The following is a 9,916-nucleotide window of genomic DNA, read 5'->3' on the forward strand; positions in this document are numbered from 1 at the left end:
CTGTGTGAAATATGTAGTTTTACTGGGCTGGGATGAGAGAATCCATCGAAGCATGGTGTAGGGATTGTGGTTCCTGTGTGCTAAGAAGAAAGGCTGGCACCAGCCAGAAAGCCCCATTACAGCCAATAATCAACCGCTAGCCACTGGAACTCGTTGCTCTAGATCATGTCAAACTCACACCAAGCAGGAATAGATACATTAGCCCACCATCCCACCCAAAGAGCAACTTCTGCTGCGCAGCTGGCTTTCTAGGCAGCAGCGCTATCGTGATGTCAGCGGGGGACATTGTGACAAGCCAGTGTTCCGTCACTTCATGTTGTGCACTGTTCAAACGGAAAATACATCAACAGGCAGACTACAGAAAAGCTTACTAACAAAGGTTAGAGAGGGGCTTTCTCAGAGGGCTTTTTACAGTTTGTCTATTCCCAATTAGCCGTTTAAGTATGCTTAATGAAAGTACTAATTCTTTCATAGGCCGCCCATTCTTAGTATTTGACGTTCCTTATATTGCGGTATCAGGCTTCGCAGCAGGTTGCAAAACATTCATCACCCATGACTGTCCCCAATTGGGCTCAGAAGCTAAATGTCTATCATGACCTCTCTTTTTGAAAGTCCAAGAGCAAGCAAACTCTTCCTCCAGGAGAGGGAGCCAACAGATCACTAAAGACATCATCATTGCTCAAAGAAAACACCGAAAAACAATGGAAGCTTTAATTGGAGTGGAATCTGATAGACAGCACCTGATGCCAAGTCTGCATCTTCTAACACCTGCAGTCACTGCAGCAGCTGAATCCAATGTGTCCAAAAGGGATCTATTCTATTCAATTGCAAATGATCTAGATAAGACTGAGAATAAGATACTGCACGGGACATAGCAGAGTTGGTCAAGTTGAGTGGAGATGAGTTTGCTATTTGGCACAGCTTTTGCATCAATAAAGCAAGTAAAAGGTGTGAAAGATAAAAAAAAGGGTGAAAGTGTGAAAAGTGAATTGGCCAAATTGAGGTGCATATAAAGTTTTTGCTTTCTTTCAATTCACTAATGGGGCTCATTTGAATCAGGTGAATTGAGTTCTGCTTTTGGAAACTGGGTTAAGAAGGGGTGCACCGGTCCTGGAGGTACTGCAATACCAGGTCAATGCGTGGAGTGGACAGAGCAAGATTTTTTCCATCTCCTTGTTCTAAAAATCCATTTAATATATGGTCCCCAGAGAGGGGACGTATCAGATATTAAACTGATAAGAACAGATTTAATTTTTTTTTTTTTCTGTTTATCAGTAGGACTTCAAAATAACAAAGGTGATCGCCTCCCGTTGCCTGGGAACCGTCCAGGCACAAGAGGGCTATGTGTCACCAGAAGGCGCACACACTTCCTCAAGGCCGGCAGACGTGCAATCCCAGGCACCTTCCAGTACCGACCAAGGTAGCGTCCTCCGAAACTACACTTGATCTTAGCCAAAAGGCCGAGAAGCTATAACCCGAATTGGTTACGGCCTTGAGTGGCACCCTGGCCTATACCGGACACATCTTAGGGAGAGGGAGACAAACCCACGCCTACAGAAGACATTTTGTCACCCAAGCCAACCCTTGAAAAGGCTGTTTTGCAGAGCAAAAACAAGAAGAATGATGCTTTTTGCAGCCGCCGCCCACTGCAATTAATCTGAATAACTCCTCCTCCTCCAAGCACCTCCCCTCCCCCTTGCAGTCTTTCCAATTCATGATACAAAAAGACGGACGGACAGGACAGGACAGGACAGGCTGCCTGACTTTCCGTCACTGCCACCCTTTGCCATCCTTGCCCGTAGAAAGCCCTTTCATCATCCCCAAACCCTAATCTTTTCCCTTCCCTTCCCAGCTGCGTCTCACTCCCTTTCATTAGGAAGTGAGCGCAGCCTTTTCTCCGTTCTGCACATGCGCGACGTTAAACACAAATGCGCAGGCGTGCGTTCCATTAGCCTCACTGCATTCCACTCCCATACAGGAAGTGGGCGCAGCTATTACTACGGTCGCACATAAAAGAACCCACGGCCACCACTGCACACAGCTGACTCCACCACAGGACACCCACTTCTACACCAACGCAGGTAAGACAGGATCGGCACCTCTATGCTCCCGTTACAATCAGGCTCAGTCACCATGTGATAACGCTCTCAACTCTTTAGTTGCAGGCTCCCCTTGCTTCACCTCCACTGGCTGTGCTGCCATTTCCTCTCCCACCTGGAAGGTATACTTTATTCCACTATTTTCCTGTTTCTCTCTTCCCCCTTTTCCCATAACCTACTTTTATCTGCATTTGTGGGGTATCTATATGCTATTTACATCATAGTTTTATTCATTAATATGGAAGGGAAGAGTGCCCATGAGAGTGTTGAACTGCGGAGAGCAAGAGATTAAGCTGCTCCGATTTGCCACCATTGATAAGCTGTTCTCAGTAGATACACATGCTATCCAAACAGCAGCATCCACCATTGCTTCAGCCCACCCATTCAGTGACAGCTCACCAAGTCAGCCAGAGGAGTGGTGTAAGGAATTACACGTAGGCACTGACTCCACACCTTCACATCACAAGAAGGGGGTCTACAGGCTAGTGCAAGAATACGAGCAAGTCTTCAGCAAACATCCGCTAGACTTTTGAAGAATAAAAGGGGTCAAACACTACATCCCCACAAGTGCACACCCACCCATCAAAGAGAGATATAAGCCAAAACTACCTGCACATTACCAGTGTACCAAGGACATGTTGAGCAACATGAAGGAGGCTGGGGTAATCCGTGACAGTTGTAGCCTCTGGGCAGCTCCGTTGGTCCTGTTAAAGAAGAAGGACAGCACCACTCCCCTGTATTGAGGAATAGCTAGCTGCATTGAGAACTGCAAATTATTTTTCTACCCTTGATCTCACTAGTCGCTATTGGCAAGTGTCCGTTGCTGAGGCAGACCGGGAGAAGACCGCCTTTGCCACCCCGATGGGTCTCTGCGAGTTCAAAAGCATGCCCTTCGAGCTGTGCAATTTGCCAGGAACCTTCCAGAGGCTGATGGAATGCTGCTTGGGACACCGAAACTTTGAAACGGTACTGCTATACCTTTATGATGTTATTGTTTATTCTAAAGCAAACAAGATTTTAGGGTGTATAAAAAGGGAGATTAGATCCGGTGATCCCAACGTATTGTTAACCCTCTATAAATCACTTGTAAGGCCACATCTGGAATATGGGGTAAAGTCCTGAGCAGGTTGATAACCATTGGTTTGAGCATGGTAGGGTGTAGTGCGCATCTTCCTGCATCGGTAAAAGCTGCAGAAGTCCTTGAAGATTTCCGCTTCAAAGGCAGTGCATTGATCTGTGAGGACTCTCTCTGAGTAGCCATGAGGTCTGCATAAGTGTGCTTGGAAGACCTTCGCTGCAGTATGGGCCATTAGATCTTTGACTTGTACCACAACCATAAATCTCGAGTAGTTGTCTACCATCGTAAGTGCATACGTGAGCTCGCCTCGATATTCTGCAACAAAACTCCCTTTTTCGATTTCAGTTTCAGCAAACACTCCTCTTCCTGTAGAAAATATTTATCATTACCTAAGACAGTCATTCTAATGCATGACAATATTAAGGCAATTTAGTTAAAACTTGTTTTAACTCACCTTTAAGGGGATTGATGTATTTCATGGTCAATCCAGGTTTGTCAGTGATGGCACTGACATAATGTATGGCGTCTTTTTCGGGCGTTATCCTTTGCCTTTTCATTGTGAAAATCCAGTTGCCTATATCAAAGCAAATTCTACTACTTGTAAAGTATGCAGAAAATGAAATGTAGAACATATAACATCAACTGCTTAGGAACGCATCATAGGTTAGTACTTAAAAGGATATTGTCATGTTCTAGTCATAATGCAAGCTGGACATTTTTCATGTTACCCTGTAATCGCCGGCCTGTTCTAATGCTCACAAGCCAAGATATAGGCTCAGCTGCTAAGGCTTCCCTCTGCCTTCTGAATGAAACTTGAATATGTCTGGCTCACTGTGTATATAGCAGGTGCTCAGAAAAAATAAGAGTCAATTCAATAGAAATAGCTCTGGCACACTATAGTGATCAATAACGTAAGAAAAGAACTCTTGGAATGCTGAAAATTCTTTATTTGTGCAAAAGGATAATTCATCCAACGTTTCGACCTTGTTTTTAGGTCTTTATCAAGGATAAAGTTATCTAAGATCATAAAGGGTTACAAAACCATATAAACACGTAATTAGTACATAGTACAACATAACAGTACAATATATTGCTACTTGAGAGTACAATGGGTCAAATAACCATGATGCACATACAAAAAATTTTTCCAAAGCCATAGTGAAAACATTTGTACTGAGGAAAGAAAATTTCCACATGACCTATCTGGAGAAACATTCTGGATCAAACAACCAAAAATAGTCAAGCAGGTAAATACACACCTATATGGATAACAGGATGATATGTGTTCAATTGTATAGCGTCATTGCCATTAAGGTACAAATGGAAAACTTGCAATCCTATATAGTGAAGGAAATGAACACATATCATATCAAAGAACACAGGAACATGGGTGTGAGAAAAACCTCAATGTTTATACTTTGTTCTTTATAATGGTGTGAACATGTATATGTCTCAGTACCTTATGCACTTGAGAATTCTAGTGAGTAGATGATGAAAGCCTATTTCAGAACTGGAATCGGTAAATAATTGTAGGTGGAATCTAAATGAAAAGATGGTACAAGTGTTATCATGACACGTGGGCTATAACACAATGGACCGTGTGACAAAGAAGAAAGGAGAGAAAGAAGAGGAAGAAAATGCAACTACCTGTAACATTACGTGATAGTCACTGGTAAGTATCACTTGACAATTCAAGTGAAAAAGGATTCCTTTATTAAAGGGTTCTCAGTCGCCTCAGGATCATGAAATACTAGGGTAAATGATATGAGAATGGGTAAGAAGCACCACTAAAGGAAATATGAGATGCAGGACATATATCTATAAACCCCTGAACTACATGATAGAAATAAAAAGAAGAAAAAAGAAAAAAAAGAAGAAAGAAGAAGAACACATAGAATGCGGAAAGAGAATGGGTACAACTACCTGAGTTACTGCAGGGAGGCCCCTGGTTGGTATTGTGAGGGTTAGTGGAATTCCTTCACTGAAGGGTTCTCAGTTGCCTCAGGTTCGTGAAAAATGCTATAGACAAATAATGCCCGGAGAAAAGGGGTTCATATACAGCGAATAATGGTAATACAAGGTACATGTGTCACATGTAATAGTATATATATATATATTGTACTAAGATCTACACCAGAAATAGAAAGTAGTCCCTCTGCCTTCTGTCTAGGTGCCCTGAGTTATGTCCTGTAAACTGTCACAGCGACCCAGACACACATGTGTAGTAGGGGAATATCCCTGCTGAGATGCCAGTGCTAGAGCACACGTTTGCTGTGGAGTTGAACGCTATGTGAGCAGTTCTTACCTTCAATGAGCAGAAGTCTCTTTTTTCAGATTTCAATATCTCTGTGGGTATCTGGCAGAAATATGGAATACTCTTTACTGCTAAGACCCTGTACACCACTCCCACTAAAGGGGGCTTTACACGCTGCGACATCGCTAATGCGGAGTCGTTGGGGTCACGGAATTTGTGACGCACATCCGGCCGCATTAGCGATGTTGCTGCGTGTGACACCGATGAGCGATTTTGCATCGTTGCAAAAACGTGCAAAATCGCTCATCGGTGACATGGGTCTCCATTCTCGATTATCGTTACTGCAGCAGTAACGATGTAGTTCGTCGCTCCTGCGGCAGCACACATTGCTCCGTGTGACACCGCAGAAACGAGGAACCTCTCCTTACCTGCCTCAAAGCCGCTATGAGGAAGGAAGGAGGTGGGCGGGATGTTCCGGCCACTCATCTCCGCCCCTCCACTGCTATTGGGCGGTCGCTCAGTGACGTTGCTGTGACGCCGCACGAACCGCCCCCTTAGAAAGGAGGCGGTTCGCCGGTCACAGCGACGTCGCCGGGCAGGTAAGTATGTGTGACTGGTTCTGTTCGGTGTTGTGCAGCATGGGCAGCAATTTGCCCGTGTCGCGCAACAGATGGGGGCGGGTACCCACACTAGCGATATCAGGACCGATATCGCAGTGTGTAAAGTAGCCTTTAGTCACATGACCAAGACTGTATCTGTGTCCCTACAACACACTTGAGACAAATGTGTGTGTGAGCCTGCATTGTGGGGTATATATAATATATTATAGAGCTGGGAAGGATCATTCTAAGCAGTGAGCTGTTCCAGTATTTGTAGGAAAATACCCAGTAGAAGCCTCAAACACAGCACCAATACCTCCCATCAGTATCCCACCACAGTGCCATGTAACCCATGCCCTACACTCCCATCTACACCAATACTATACAGGCACAAACTAGTATATCTGACTAAAAACCCCCAAAATATGAAGAACGGCCTATAGTTGAGTGTGGATATAAAATCTATGTGAGCAGAGCTAGAATAGAAATCACTGATCGCATTGAAGTCATTCTGACCATAAATCACCATGATATCAAGGTGAGGAGTTGTGTGTTACTGCTGGGAGGAAAGGGTTAACAGTGGAATATTAAGGTGCATTTCTGTGTGCAGTGTTACTAGTCAATGTACAAATTGTCTCTCCAGTAAAGGAGACAAACTCTAGCACAGCGCCACCTATTGGAAGTAGCGATCCTAAAAGTCACAAGTGGATTTTCAACAATCCATTGCAATATGACTCAGGATATATAAGCCAGATCAGAATCCCAATTTGCAGACACGGTGTTTCGGGGTGCTTGCCCCTCGTCAGTGCAAAGTATGGGGGTGTCAATGTAGTCATTGTAACAATTCAGTATGAGCTGCTCTTGGTGCCGGGGGAGGGAGATGCTCTCCTGAGCAAGATAGATGGGGAATGAACATGATATCTATATAGTGTAAGGCAGGGGGTCTCAAACTCGGCTGGGTGTATGGGCCGCACAGAGGAAAAAAATAATGTGGGGGGCTGCATTCTTTGCAGGACAAAGTGACATTTTTATTGGTACCATATATATATTTTTTTTCCACACACCTTTGGATGACTGATTTTCAACATTTTTCACTTGTTTATTATAACAAATGTGCACATTCTTTGGTTAAATCTAAAAAAAAAAAATTGATGTTAAAAAAAAGTTATGCCTTATTTTGTTTTTTTTACAGTTTATCCCTTTCTTTTAACTAATAGTGTTACAATTATGACGCTAGCGTTTTGTGAAGGGAATGCTTTGCCTACTTCCGTGACTATGGCCTTCCAGAACTGCTGCATTTTGGCTGACCTCTCCGCCTCGGGAATAAGAGACATAAAGTTCTCCTTGTAGCGTGGGTCTAACAGTGTTACCAACCAGTAATGATTGTCGGCCAAGATGTTCTTAACGCGAGGGTCACGAGACAGGCAGCTTACCATAAAGTCATCCATGTGCGCCAGACTCTTAACAGCCATCACTTCAATATCCAGACCAACACGATGACTGAACATGCTGTCCTCCTCCTTCTCCTCCTCCTCCTCCTCATCTACCCTGTCCTCTGGCCAGCCACGCTGAACTGAGCATATGACTGGTATGCATGTCATATCCTCAATTTGGTCGGAGAGTTGCTCCATGTCTTCATCTTCCTCCTCGTCATAGTCCTCCACTGCACGTTGTGATGAGACGAGGCTGGGCTGTGTGTTATCACCCACACCCACTACTGTTTCTTGCTCCAACTCATCGTGTTCCGCCTGCAATGCATCATGTTTGGTTTTGAGCAGAGACCGTTTTAGAAGGCAGAGAAGCGGTATGGTGACGCTAATAATGGCGTCATCGCCGCTCACCATCTTGGTGGAGTCCTCAAAGTTTTGGAGGATGGTACATAGGTCGGACATCCATCTCCACTCCTCAGGTGTTATGTGTGGAGTTTGACCCATTTCCCGATGGCTTAGGTGATGCAGGTACTCAACAACTGCCCTCTTCTGCTCACATATCCTGATCAACATGTGCAGAGTTGAATTCCAATGCGTGGGGACATCACACACCAGTCTGTGAGCCGGAAGATGCAAATGACGCTGAAAGCCGGCAAGGCCGGCTGAAGCAGTAGGTGACTTTCGAAAATGTGCAGACAGGCGGCGAACTTTTACCAGCAGATCAGACAGCTCTGGGTATGAGTTTAGAAACCGCTGAACCACGAGGTTGAGCACATGGGCCACGCATGGAACATGTGTCAGCTGGCCTCGCCTCAAAGCCGCCACCAGGTTCCGGCCATTGTCACACACAACCTTTCCTGGCTTTAGGTTCAGAGGTGTGAGCCAGTGATCTGCATGCTGTTTTAGAGCTGTCTACACCTCTTCTGCATTGTGGGGTTTGTCACCTATGCAGATTAGCTGCAGCACAGCCTGTTGCCGCTTCGCCGAGGCAGTGCTGCAGTGCTTCCAGCTTGGGACTGGTGTGGAGGGTAAAGTGGATGAGGATGCGCAGGAGGAGGAGGAGGCTGAAGAGCATGACATTCCGGAGCTGTAGAGTGTGGGTGAAACCCTGACTGAGGTAGGGCCTGCAAACCTTGGTGTGGGAAGGACTTGTTCCGTTCCTCGCTCAAACTGGGTCCCAGCTGGGCTGGGCTGGGTCCCTACCCGGCTGGGTAGGGCGTTGTGGGGGGTTTGTCTATCTCCGTTTGAGGTGAGTTTGTTTAAGTTAGCCTTTTCTTTGGCGTTTTTTGGAGCCCTGCGGGTTGGGGAGTTGGTATCGCCCAGTAAGGCGTTACCCGGGGGCTTGGATTGGGGTGACATTATGTCAGTGGAAAACGGAGTTGAATTTTGGATTAGGAAATCGAAAACTGATCAGAGAGGTGTGGGTAGACTAGTCCGTTTGGGGATGGTTGTGGCATCTGATATGTGCCCGTTCAAGTGTCTCGGGAATTTTCAACAGATCCGTCCGAAGGTGGATGGCCCCTTATTACATATATCTTTTTATCGAGATACCAATTTGTGAGTGTTTTTAGGGCATGTTTGAAGTCGTTGGGGTTAGATCCGAAGTCTTTCGGATTGGGGCAGCGACGGAGGCCTCTATATGCGGCCTACCGGAGGAGACAGTTAAGCAGATTGGTAGGTGGAAGTCACAGCGCTTTAAGTCGTATGTACGTCCCCAGGTGGTTGTTGGCAATTGAGGGGAAAAGGGGGGGGGTATTAGGGTATTAGGGTAGCAATGGGGGGGGTGAGAGTGTGTGTTTTTTGTCAATTTGGTTTGGTGAGGCAATAAAATGGTGTCGTCTGTACATTTTGTATTGCAGAAGCACCCCCCCCTTCCTTCCCTGGTCTGGATCCTTGGCCACTCTTATGTGTATTGGGGAGCCCGACGAGCGGACGCGAGATGGAACTGGAGACAGCTAGGTTTTGAGAAGGACCTGGCTCTCGTGCGATGGCTCGGTGTTCGGGGGTTAGGGTGCAGGAGGTGCATAGATACGCCCGGTTGGACAGACCTCCTGACATCTTAGTGTTGCATGCCGGGGGGAATGATTTGGGTGGGCGTCCTTTTCGAATCTTGTTAAAGGACATCAAACATGATTTGTTACGGTTATGGGCGTCGTTTCCAGGTCTAACGATAGTCTGGTCAGAGATAGTAGCGAGAAAGAGTTGGCAGAAAGCGCGGTCAGTTGACAGGTTGAACAAGGCGCGGGCGAAGGTTAATAGGGCGATCTCGAAGTTTGTTAGTCGGAACGGGGGTATAGCAATACGGCATGTTGAGTTGGAAAGGACGGAAGAGGAATTTTGGTTGGCTGACGGGGTACACCTTAATGCGGTGGGAACTGACTTATGGGCTCTTGGCTTGCAGGGAGGTATTGAGAGGGCCCTTTGCTTGCGGGGGGTCTCAGGCACTTGAAGGGTTT

At 45.9% G+C, this 9,916-nt stretch overlaps 1 pseudogene; it reads right to left on the reverse strand.

The window, feature by feature from the left end:
* Nucleotides 1-1,094: 1,094 nt before the first annotated feature.
* On the reverse strand, nt 1,095-1,301 carry LOC142280574 (U2 spliceosomal RNA; annotated as a pseudogene).
* Between the last annotated feature and the right edge of the window lie 8,615 nt (nt 1,302-9,916).

This window comes from Anomaloglossus baeobatrachus, unplaced genomic scaffold (assembly GCF_048569485.1).
Source record: "Anomaloglossus baeobatrachus isolate aAnoBae1 unplaced genomic scaffold, aAnoBae1.hap1 Scaffold_459, whole genome shotgun sequence".
Lineage (NCBI taxonomy): Eukaryota > Metazoa > Chordata > Amphibia > Anura > Aromobatidae > Anomaloglossus > Anomaloglossus baeobatrachus.